This window comes from Mastomys coucha, unplaced genomic scaffold (genome assembly GCF_008632895.1).
Source record: "Mastomys coucha isolate ucsf_1 unplaced genomic scaffold, UCSF_Mcou_1 pScaffold21, whole genome shotgun sequence".
In the NCBI taxonomy this organism is placed as follows: Eukaryota; Metazoa; Chordata; class Mammalia; order Rodentia; family Muridae; genus Mastomys; species Mastomys coucha.
Window position 1 is genome coordinate 76262238 of NW_022196904.1, and position 9316 is coordinate 76271553.

At 35.9% G+C, this 9316-nt stretch overlaps 1 protein-coding gene across 10 annotated transcripts in view; it reads left to right on the plus strand.

The window, feature by feature from the left end:
* Nox4 (NADPH oxidase 4) overlaps positions 1–9316 on the plus strand; it is a 178832-nt gene that overhangs the window by 94763 nt on the left and 74753 nt on the right. The window lies entirely within an intron of this gene.

Genomic DNA, 9316 nt, shown 5'->3' on the forward strand with positions numbered 1-9316 from the left:
AAGCCAGCCTAAATATAGCTATCTCCTGAGAGGCTCTGACAGTATCTGACTGACACAGATGTAGAGGTCCCATTTATCTTACCTCAAGTTTTTCCAGGGAAACAGAGTTTATAGAAACAGGCCGATTGTCCTTTCTTCAGATTATTTTATAGAGTATTTTTCAAGGTTAATATGTAGACAATTTATATAAATTATTTACTTATTTCTTTGTACATGTCAAAATTCCCTCCTCTCCTCAGTGACCATTTGGTGACAGGGATATTAACCAGCTGTGTTCGAATTGGGCTGGTAGTTTTTTCTGGTAACCCAGTTAGAATATAGAAAAGTACGGCATCAGAAACATGGCCACTCATAATAATCACAGACCCTGGCTAGTCATTCCTGCTCATAAGGGAGAGAGCTTTGATAGATGGAACCGGCAACTGTTTATTTCCTGTACTGGAGGTACATTCTGTGGAGCCTTGGGCTACAACAAAAGCCCTGGGTACTGTGATGTTGCTTTGCATTTTCTTCTGGAAAGCAGCTATGTCACCAGCACACCATGTATTCTTTTTTAAGTGGCTAGTTTGCAAGTTTAGAACTGTGGTCATCGAGTAGATATTGAATCAGCAGATTGTATTCAAGGTATCAGTAATTTACAATAAAATTATCATCTGCTTACCACAGGCCAAATATAAATTCAACTTGTTTCAAATATTTTCTGACATGAACTGAACAGGACTTTATGAAGATAATATTTTGAAAGCTACAAGTGGGAATCTAAAGTTGAGAAAGACTCAGCAACTTGGCAAATTTTACTTAATTAGTATAAACTTGATTCAGACATAGGCATTTTAAAATGTCTATATTATTGCTAGGTCACACACACATACACACACACATTTTTGAGAGCTTCTCATAATTTGATTTTCTATTGTAATATTAAGTTTATTTGGCTTGACTCGGGACTATAACCAATTTCTCATCAAATCTTCGTTGTTTAGTTCCCTTTGTCCCTGTCCTCACTTATTTCCTTTCTATTAGAAAAGAGAAACATGTCCTCATTTACTAGCATAACAAAGTATTCATTTTTTGCCTTTATGCTTCATTAAATCAGAGATCTAAAAAAAAGTTCCTTTGCAATTCAAAACAGTAGCATAGCACTATATGCTATATATATACATATATGTATGTATATATTGCCTTTTTAAGATAGGGTTTCTCTTGTGTAACCCTAGCTGTCCTAGAACTTGCTATGAAGACCAGGCTGGCACTGAACTCTCATATGTCCATCTGGCTCTACTTTCCTAGTGCTGGAATTAAAGACATCAACCCTAGCACCCAAAATAGTTATTTTAGAGGAGGATGATATTAAGATTTTTAAAAACAATATTATACTTCTTTATTTAGGGTTTTAATTTAATCCTCAAAAGCCTAGGAAATACACTTAACAAGTAAAACTTTAAGATTATGAATTTCATTTCTTCAGACTACTAAATGTGGTAATGAAGTATCAATTACTATTGTTATAGTATATAATGGCTATAAACCCCCCACATACGTGTACGTAGGCATGACATTAAAATTCAGAGCCATATCTATATTTATTCTTTATTTTTATTTTTTGCATTTTATTTATTATATATTTTCTTTATTTACATTTCAAATGTTATCCTCTTTCCTCTTTTCTAGTCTGAAAAATTCTCTATCCCTTTCCCACTCCCCCTGCTCACCAACACATTCACTCCCACTTCATGGTCCTGGCATTCCCATACACTGGGGCATAGAGCCTTCACAGGACCAAGGCCACCCTCTGCTACATATGCAGCAGGAGCCATGAGTCCCACCGTGTGTACTCTGGTTGGTGGCTTAGTCCCTGGGAGCTTTGGGGACACTGGTTGGTTCATATTGTTGTTCCTCCTATGGTGCTGCAAACCCCTTCAGCTCCTTAGGTCCTTCATCAAGCTCCTCCATTGGGGACTCTGTGCTCAGTCCAATTATTGGCTGCAAGCCTCCACCTGTGTATTTGTCAGACACTGGTAGAGCCTTTCAGGAGACAACTATAACAGGCTTCTGTCAGCTAGCACTTATTGGCATCCACAATACTGTCTGGCTTTAGTGACTGAATATGGGGTGGATCCCCCAGGTAGAGCAGTCTCTGGATGGTCATTCCTTCAGTCTCTACTCCACACTTTCTCTCTATAACTCTTTCCATGGGTATTTTGTTCCTCCTTCTAAGAAGGACTGAAGTATCCATACTTTGGTCTTCCTTCTTGAGTTTCATGTGGTTTGTGGATTGTATCTTGGGTATTCCGAGCTTCTGGGCTAATATCCACTTATCAGTGAGTGTGTACCATGTGTGTTCTTTTGTAATTAGGTTACCTCACTCAGGATGATATTTTTTGTTCCATCCATTTGCTTCAAATTTCATTAATTCATTGTTTTTAGTAGCTGAATAGTACTCCATAATGTAAATGTACCACATTTTCTGTATCAATTCCTCTGTTGAGGGACATCTGGGTTCTTTCCAGCTTCTGACTATTATAAATAAGGCTGCCATGAACATAGTGGAGCATGTGTTTTTTTTACATGTTGGAGCATTCTGGGTATATGCCCAGGAGTGGTATAGCTGGGTCCTCAGGTAGTACTCTGTCCAATTTTCTGAGCAACCGCCAAACTCATTTCCAGAGTGGTTGTACCAGCTTGCAATCCCACTAGCTATGGAGGAGCGTTCCTCTTTCTTCACATCCTCTACCCTATATTCTGTCACCTGCATTTTTGATCTTAGCCATTCTGATTGGTGTGAAGGGGAATCTCAGAGTTGTTTCAATTTGCATTTCCCTGATGACTAATGATGTTGAACATTTCTTTAGGTGCTTCTCAGCCATTCAGTATTCCTCGGGTGAGAATTCTTTGTTTAGTTCTGTACCCCATTTTTAATAGAGTTATTTGGTTCTCTGGAGTCTAACTTCTTGAGTTCTTTGTATATATTGGATATTAGCCCTCTATCAGATATAGGATTGGTAAAGATCTTTTCCCAATCTGTTCATTGCTCTTTTGTCCTATTGACAATGTCCTTTGCCTTTCAGAAGCTTTGCAATGTAATGAGGTCCCATTTTTCAATTCTTTATCTTAGAGCATAAAGTACTGTTGTTCTGTTCAAGAAATTTTCTCCTGTTCCCATGTGCTCAAGGCTCTTCCCCACTTTCTTTTCTATTAGCTTCAGTGTATCTAGTTTTATGTGGAGGTCCTTGATCCACTTGGACTTGAGTTTTGTAAAAGTAGGTAAGAGTGGATTGATTTACTTTCTTCTACATGCTAACTATCGATTGAACTAGCACCATTTGTTGAAAATGGTGTCCTTTTTCCACTGGATGGTTTTAACTCCTTTGTCAAAGATTAAGTGACCATAGGTGTGTGGGATCATTTCTGCATCTTCAGTTCTATTCCATTGATCCACCTGCCTGTCACTGTACCAATACCATGCAATTTTTTATCACAATTGCTCTCTAGTACAACTTGAGATCAGGTATGGTGATTTCCAAATTCTTTTATTGTTAGGAATAGTTTTTGCTATCCTAGGTTTTTTGTTATTCCATATGAATTTCTCTTTCTAACTCTTTGAAGAATTGAGTTGTAATTTTAATAAGGATTGCATTAAATCTGTAGAAGGCTTTCAGCAAGATGACCATTTTTACTACATTAATCCTGACAATCCATGAACATGGGAGATCTTTCCATCTTCGAAGATCTTTGATTTTTTTTCTTCAGTGACTTGAAGATCTTGTCATACAGATGTTTTACTTGCTTAGTTAGAGTCAAACCAAGGTATTTTATATTATTTGTGACTATTGTGAAGGATGTTGTTTCCATAATTTCTTTCTCAGCCTGTTTATCCCTTGTGTAGAGGAAGGCTACTGATTTGTTTGTCTTAATTTTATAACCAGCTACTTTGCTGAGGTTGTTTATCAGGTTTAGGAAATCTCTGGTGGAATTTTTGGGGTCACTTAAGTATACTATCATATCATCAGCAAATAGTGATAATTTCACTTTTTCCTTTCCAATTCGTATCCCTTTGATCTCCTTTTGTTTTCTAATTGCTCTGGGTAGGACTTCAGGTACAATATTGAATAGGTAGGGAGAGAGTGGGCAGCCTTGTCTAGTCCCTGATTTTAGTAGGATTGCTTCAAGTTTCTCTCCATTTAGTTTGATGTTGGCTATTGAGTTGCTGTATAATACTTTTACTATGTTTATGTATGGGCCTTGAATTCCTGATCTTTCCAAGACTTTTATCATGAAGGAGTGTTGGATTTTGTCAAATGCTTTCTCAGCATCTAATGAGATGATCATATGTTTTTTTTTTTCCTTTGAGTTTGTTTATATAGTTAATTATGTTGATGAATTTCCATATATTGAACCATCCCTGCATTCCTGGGATGAAGCCTACTGAATCATGATCAATGATCATTTTTGATGTATTCTTGGATTTGTTTTGCAAGAATTTTATTGAGTATTTTTACATCGATATTCATAAGGGAAATTGGTCTGAAGTTCTCTTTCTTTGTTGGGTCTTTGTGTGGTTTAGGTATCAGAGTAATTGTGGCTTCATAGAACAAATTGGGTAGAGTACCTTCTGTTTCTCTTTGTGGAATAGTTTGAGGAGTATTGGTATAAGGTCTTCTTTGAAGGTCTGATAGAACTCTGCACTAAACCCATCAGGTCCTGGACTTTTTTTGGTTTGGAGAGTATTTATGACTGTTTCTATTTTTTCTTTACTTTTTGTTTCTTTTTTTTTCTTTTTCTCTCTCTTTTTTGAACAGGCTATGGTTTAATTTTATTTGAATAAAGTGGTCATTAAAAGTTAACCCATTTAACGATATTTCTGATATTCCAACATCTTTTGCCATTAGTCTATTACAAATAAATCCCTGCCTGCCACAGAGCAGAAGTTTGATTGTAGGTGGAGCACAGTAAGTAATTTTAATACCTTTCCAAAGCAGTTTATGAACAACTCCACACAGCTAGTTACAAGTTAATGGTATATATAAATAGATCTGTGGTAAATCATGGACAACCAGATTTATATATATTTAGGATGAGAGTGGCATTTTTTCTAACAAGGTATTTTAAGCCTATTAGAGGCATTCTCTATAGTGTAGAATTTAACTTTCATATAAATGAACATCTCAAATATATTCTTTTAAAAAAGTCAAACTAGAAATTAGAGTTGGCTCAGCAAAAAAATCCCACTTATTTCCTTCTGTAGATAGTCAAGGAAAATGTTCTGAATAAACCCAAAAACTTAGATAGAAAACTAAATTACCTCACACAGTGACATTTATTTTTAATTGTTAAGAGCAGCATGTTAAGTTTGGCAAACCTAAGAGCATTTCATCTGATCATATATGTTAGCTTTAGTTTTTGACTTCTAAGCTCACTAGGCTCAAGTTCTATAAACAATCTATTTCAATGTCTATGTGACACTTTATTATATCATATATGACATATCTATAACATGATACAGATATATATACTTATAATATATGATAGATGGCACAGAATGGATCTTCAATAAATATTTTGTCAATAAAAAAGCAATTTCACCAACAAGTGAAAATACACAAGGCTGAAAAAACTGACATGAAAGTATCGCCCTTTATTTAGCAATGGGGGATTTTTGTGAAAACGAAATCAAGAATTAAAATAGTTTCCTCCAAAACTAAAAGTGGTTTTGATACCTGAAGATGGGGAAACTCTTATGTTTTAGCCCACAAACTATTGTTTAAATTTTAGAATATAATAAATGGAAATCACAATAGTATCTTACGGGAATTCCAAAACTAAGTCATAGGTCTTAGGTGTTTACTAAAGAGTCCATTCCCAAGACTAAAGGGCTTTTGACCATTTTACTGAACTCCTAACAAAACACAATCATTGATTATTCTTTTAATCCTTGATTTCATAATAGAAATTCAAAACCAAAAACAGGAAAGGGGCTATTGGACTCAGTTACTTGTCTGAACAACAATTATTATGGAAATCAATACCTTTACAAAGCACCATGATATGTCCCATAGATGTGTTTCATCAAGCATTGTTGACATTACCCAAACAAGTCAGAATTTGTCTACAAATAATCTTAAAAATGCTCCCACTTTCTCAATCAATAGTGATTCCATTACAGTTTTTCCTAGAATTAGAAAATTCTTAGCTATATAAAATACATTTACTACATGCTCTACCATGTTCATAGCAGGCTTATTTATAATAGCCAGAAACTAGAAACAACCCAGATGTTCCTCAACAGAGGAATGGGTACAGAAGTTGTGGTACATCTACACAATGGAGTACTACTCAGCTATTAAAAACAATGAGTTTATTAAATTCTTAGGGAAATGGATGGTTCTGAATAATATCATCCTGAGTGAGGTAACCCAATCACAAAAGAACACACATTGTATGCACTCTCTGATAAGTTGTTATTAGCCCAGAAGTTCGGAATACTCGAAGTACAATCCACAAACCACAAGAAACTCAAGAAGAAGGAAGACCAAAATGTGGACACTTCATTCCTTCTTAAAAAGAGGGAACAAAATACCCATGGAAGGAGTTACAGAGGCTAACTATGGAGTAGAGACTGAAAGAAAGGCACTTCAGCCTGATATAGCTGTCTCCTGAGAGTCTCTGACAGTACCCGACTAATACAGAAGTAGAGGTTCACAGCCATCCATTGAACTGAGTACAGGGTCCCCAATGAAGAAGTTACAGAAAGGACCAAAGGAACTGAAGGGTTTGCAGCCCCTTAGAATGAACAACAATATGAACTAACTAGTACCCTCAGAGCTCCCAGGGACTCAACCACCAACCAAGGAATACACATAATGGACTGATGGCTCTGGTAGCATGTGTATAGTAGAGGATGGCCAAGTCTGTCATCAATGGGAGGAGAGGCCCTTTGTGCTGTGAAGGTTCTGTGCCCCAGTATAGGGGAATGCCAGGGGCAGTAAGTGGGAGAGGGTGGGGTGGGTGGTGTGCCTAGCAGGGAGAGGGGGAGGGAACAAGGGTTTTTTCTTTTTTTTTTTTTTTTTTGGAGGGGAAACTAGGAAAGGAGAAATCATATGACATGTAAGTAAAGAAAATATCTAATTAAGAAAAACCCACATTTATCAACTTCAGTTAAGTCAACATCAGGATTTATCAAAATTCCCCATCATAAAAATTTTTAAAAATCTTTACTTTTAGGTACTATAAAAAGTGTACTAATCAACTGCTACATGTGGCCAATCCCACAAAGTTAGGAAGAAAACAACACCAGTACAGTTAAATTTCAAATCCTAAATCCTTAATCCTTTATTTAACCTGCCTCCTAAAGAGTAACAATGCTCATGGTTACCAACTATAAATTGTACAGAGAAACTTTCACATAATTGTAGTCTACATAGTCCATCTCTCTCTCAAGGTGAACAGCTCTGTCTGTCAGAATCAGCAGGAGAGCACATGCATCCCATTTTATCACCTTGACTTTTGGGGTAGCCTGTCATTAAGAATCATAGAAAGGTCAGTCTATGGCTGGTCTTCTGTATCTGCAGAAAAAAAATGTCTCTAGTAATCAAACCGGTTGTCTGAGGAAACCTTTCACTGTTCTAGAATCACAGTTTGAAGCTCATCTTCTTTATTGATTGTCATTGAAGCAATTGCTCCAATGATGGAGGAACATCTTTAAACTCAAAAGATGTTCCTCCATCCACAACCATGCAGGCATCCCAACATTGAGAATGAACACAAACTTTTGAGGAGAAACAATGCTGACAGCTCCTTGAGAAAACTCTGCTACTGGCTCTTGGGTACTGAAAACTACTGTTTCTATTTCTTTAGGGGATATGGGACAGTTTAGATCATTTATCTGATCCTGATTCAACTTTGGTACCTTGTATCTGTCTAGAAAATTGTCCATTTCATCCAGGTTTTCCAGTTTTGTTGAGTATAAGCTTTTGTAGCAGGATCTCATGATTTTTTGGATTTCCTCAGTGTCTGTTGTTATGTCTCCCTTTGCATTTCTGATTTTGTTAATTAGGATACTGTCACTGTGCCTTCTGGTTAGTGTGGCTAAGTCTATTCTGTTGATTTTCTCAAAGAACGAGCTCCTGGTTTGGTTGATTCTTAGAATAGTTCTTTTTGTTTCCATGTGCTTGATTTCAGCTCTGAGTTTGATTATGTCCTGCTGTCTACTCATCTTCGGCGTATTTGCTTCTTTTTGTTCTATAGCTTTCAGATTTGCTGTCAAGATGTTAGTCTTTTTTTTTTTTTTTTTTTTTTTTTTTTTTTTTTTTTTGAGGCACTCATAGCTATGAGTTTTCCTATTAATTCTGCTTTCATTGTGTCCCATAAATTTGTGTATGTTGTGGCTTCATTTTCATTAAACTCTAAAAAGTCTTTAATTTCTTTCTTTATTTCTTTCTTGACCAAATTATTATTGAATAAAGTCTTGTTCAGCTTCCACGTGTATGTACTGTTTATGTTGTTATTGAAATCCAGCCTTCATCTGTGGTGATCTGATAGGATACATGGAATTATTTCAATCTTCTCGTATCTTTTGAGGCCTATTTTGTGACTGATCAAATTTTGGAGAAGGTACCATGAGGTTCTGAGAGAAGGTATATTCTTCTGTTTTAGGATAAAATGTTCTATAGATATCTGTAAATCCATTTGTTTCATAACTTTTATGAATTTCACTATGTCTTTGTTTCGTTTCTGTTTCCATGATACTGTCCATTGTAGAGAGTGGGGTGTTGAAGTCTCCCACTATTATTGTGTGTGGTGTAATGTGTGCTTTGAGCTTTAATAAAGTTTCTTTTATGAATGTAGGTACCCTTGTATTAGGAGCATAGGAGTTCAGAATAGAGAGTTCTTCTTGGTAGATTCTTCCTTTGATGAGTATAAAGTGTCCCTCCGTATCTATTTTTATCATTTTAGGTTGAAAGTCAATTTTATTTAATATTAGAATGGCTACTCCAGCTTGTTTCTTGGGACCATTTACTTGGAGAAATTTTTCCTGCCTTTTACTCTGAGGCAGTGTTTGTTTTTGTCACTGAGCTGGGTTCCTTGTATGCAGCAAAATGTTGGGTCCTCTTTATGTATCCAGTCTGTTAGCCTGTGTCTTTTCATTGGGAAATTGAGTACATTGATATTAAGAGATATTAAGAAAAACAGATTGCTGCTTCCTGTTATTTTTGTTGTTAGAAGTTGGATTATGTTTACTGTGGCTATTTTCTTTCTTTCTTTCTTTCTTTCTTTCTTGTTAAAAGAAGATGATTTTTTTTTTTTTTTTTTTTTTTTT